Source organism: Triticum aestivum, chromosome 4B (genome assembly GCF_018294505.1).
Source record: "Triticum aestivum cultivar Chinese Spring chromosome 4B, IWGSC CS RefSeq v2.1, whole genome shotgun sequence".
Taxonomy (NCBI): Eukaryota; Viridiplantae; Streptophyta; class Magnoliopsida; order Poales; family Poaceae; genus Triticum; species Triticum aestivum.
Window position 1 is genome coordinate 63,733,319 of NC_057804.1, and position 3,239 is coordinate 63,736,557.

A 3,239-nucleotide genomic window follows, 5' to 3' on the forward strand; every position below is an offset into this window, starting at 1 on the left:
AGAAATCTCGATGGGAACGACTGGAACAACTCAGTGGGACCAATGTGCTAGGGCTTAGGGCAAATATCAACTCGGTGGCGCCGATTGGATCAACTCGGTGAGACCGAAATGAAGCAATAAGCAACAAAGCGAATGTCAAGCCAACTCGGTGTGACCGATTGCACTGACTCGATGAGACCGAAAGAGTGCAACAAGTTACAGCATGCTGGCAGGCCATCTCGGTGAGACCGAGATCCGTATCGGTGTGACCAAATTGTTAGGGTTTTTGGCAGTGGCTATATCATATGAACTTGGTAGCTCCGGATAGGATGAATTGGTGGGGCCGAGTTTGACTTTGGGCTTTGGACATATTTGGAATGAGAAAGTGGTTGAGGGCTTTGGAGCAATATCACTAAACACTTTGAGCAAGCAAGCCATTAAGCAACATCTCATCCCGTTTTAATAGTATTGGCTTTCCTATGGACTCAATGTGATCTTGGATCACTGAAAGTAAAATGAGGAGTCTTGAGTTTTTGCCAATATGTGACCTTAGCATTTTGAGGGGTCCACATTCCTAGTCCATGCCATGCCATTCATTGAACTTTCTGAAATATTAAACTTGAATGATCATTATTTCAATGAGCTATATGTTGTTATGAATTACCAAAACCACCCGGGGATTAGATGCACTTTCAGTTGGGTTGGTTACAAGGGATATGTTAGATAGGCCTTAAGGGCATCTCCAACTCGATCCATCAAACAACCCATAAACATCCGAATCGTGTGCGGTTAACACAGTTTGAGTCATCCAATGACATCCATCGAACTTCTATTGACCCATTCACACGCCCGAATCCCCGCAAACCAGAAGCAAACATGGAGGAGGTTTGTCAGCGTACAGACAACCGCTACATTGGACTCTGACACCCCTGACCCACACAAAAACCCACCCAGAGCCTTACTTTTCTCACTTTGTCCCTTCACCCTTGGTGTGTATCCACGTATTCCAAGACCATCGTCATCGATGTACTACCTGCTCTGCCGTCCAGCCCTTGTCGGACCTCCTTTGCTCGCCCGAGTTCGAGCCGACTTGCCTACACCTCCCTTCCAGCCCTAGTTCGGCTGTCATCCAGGTACCCCCAGCCCCTGCAAATCATTGTCCATGGAAGACACCACGCCTGGCAAGTGTTCTGCCAAGTGTCATAGCCAAATTTATTTACGCTTTTCTTGTTTACTATGAAGCAAACACGATGAATTCGGTCTCGGAGTACTTCTACGCCGAGTTCATGAATTTGTCCTCATCAGATGAGGAAAAATATGAGGATGAAGCGGCGATGATGCATGTGGATCTCAAAGATGCCCAACATGCAGAGGAGCATGTTCCAATTTCAAGGGATCAATCACGGCACATGGAGTGATGAATTGGAAGAGGGTACGAGGGCATATGATGTTGATAGATGACTAATTTATCCCCGACGTGCTATCCGAGTCCTTTTGCCGCCATCGTTTTTGGATGAGCCAAACTTTGTTTGATCGCCTCGACAATGGCATCCGAGCATATGACGACTACTTCATGTTGAAGAAGAACGCAATTGGAAACATTGGATTCTCTGGTTACCAGAAGGTGATGGCTGCCTTGAGGATGCTTACCTATGGCACGGTCGCACATTCGTGGGACGAGTACCTTCGGATGTCCAAAACCACATGTCTCGAAGCCATGGCAGGTTTGCTACTGCAGTGGTCAAGGTGTTTGGAGCTTGAGAGAACCAACTGCCGAAGACATCACGTGGCTCCTTCCACTGTCGGAAGCAAGAGGATGGCCATGTATGCTTGGATCCCTAGACTAAATGCAATGGCAGTGCAAGAATTGCACATATGCTCTACAAGGGCAATATCAAGGTCATTGCAAGAAGCCCACCATCATCCTTGAAGCAGTTGCATCATAAGACATATGGATTTGCCACTCTTTCTTTGGGATGCCTGGATCTCGTAATGACATCAATGTGCTGCGGTGCTCTTTATTGTTTGCAAGGTTGTGTGTGGGACAAGCTTCTTCGTGCAACTATACCATCAATGGTCATGAGTACAACATGGGTTATTATCTTTGTGATGTTATATATTCTTTGTGGACGACCTTCAATGCAAAGGGTGAGAAAAGATCCCACTTTGCCCAAAGACAAGGAGTTAGAAAGGATGTCGAGGCAATTTGGAATGCTCCAAACCCGTTTTGTAGTTGTTTGAGGACCTGCAAAAACATGGTATCCAGAGAGGTTGCGGGAGGTGTTGATAGGTTGTATGATCACGCACAACATGATTGTGGAGGATGAGGGTGATGGAGTACACCATGGTTTGGAATTGAGCGAATGGGTAATCTACTGAACTTCCTGAGCAGAATCCAACGACTTCCGATTAGTCTATCCAAATGCGTCCAGAGATTCGCCATCAAACAACTCATGAGAAACTTCAGAATGATCTGGTTGAGCATTTGTGGACGATTCTAGGGGAACACTGGAAAATATGTCCGAATAAGTTGAATTCAAATATGAACTATTTTATTGCAAAATGTCATGTTTGGATTGTAAATTTATATTTGAATTATTGTTGCATTGTAATATTTGCACAACATGATTATGAACAAAGGATGATATTTATCTTACTTGTTTTATTATTAAGGTATTCCGAATATAGGATAAAAAAATAGGAACGGGCATTTGATGTTTAGAACTGGATGGCCGCCCCCTATCCGCTCCAGACGTTAAGGTGTCCGTTTTGATGGATGTCATTGAAGATGCCCCATCTCCTTAAAAGTTACTTTTGGTCCATAAATTTGAGTCTCAGGGGATCTGCTAGTGACCTTAGTCGGCATACTTTCCAGCCTCCCTGCCATGGCTTAGAGCATTACTAGTAGAACCCTCAAACCCTCAAACCCTCACTAGCGTTTTAAGGGTCCAAAAATGGTCTTTTTGTGCACTTTTACGGGTTGAAAAACAGGGACAAAGATTAGAACCCTCAAACCCAACCCTTATAATGGAATATTCCCCATGAACGACATTGTCGTTGCGGGCATACCGTCGAGCACCTCGTGCACGACAGCCGGAGGGCAGCGCGGGGGCGGAGGGCGGATGGCGGGGCGGGCGCGAGCGGAGGGCAGTGGCCAGGGGGTGGGAGGCGGAGGGCGTGGGAGCGGGCACGGGCCGAAGGGCGGTGGCGGCGGGTCGAGGCGGAGGGCGCGGAGTCGGAGGGGCGCGGGAGAAGGAGAG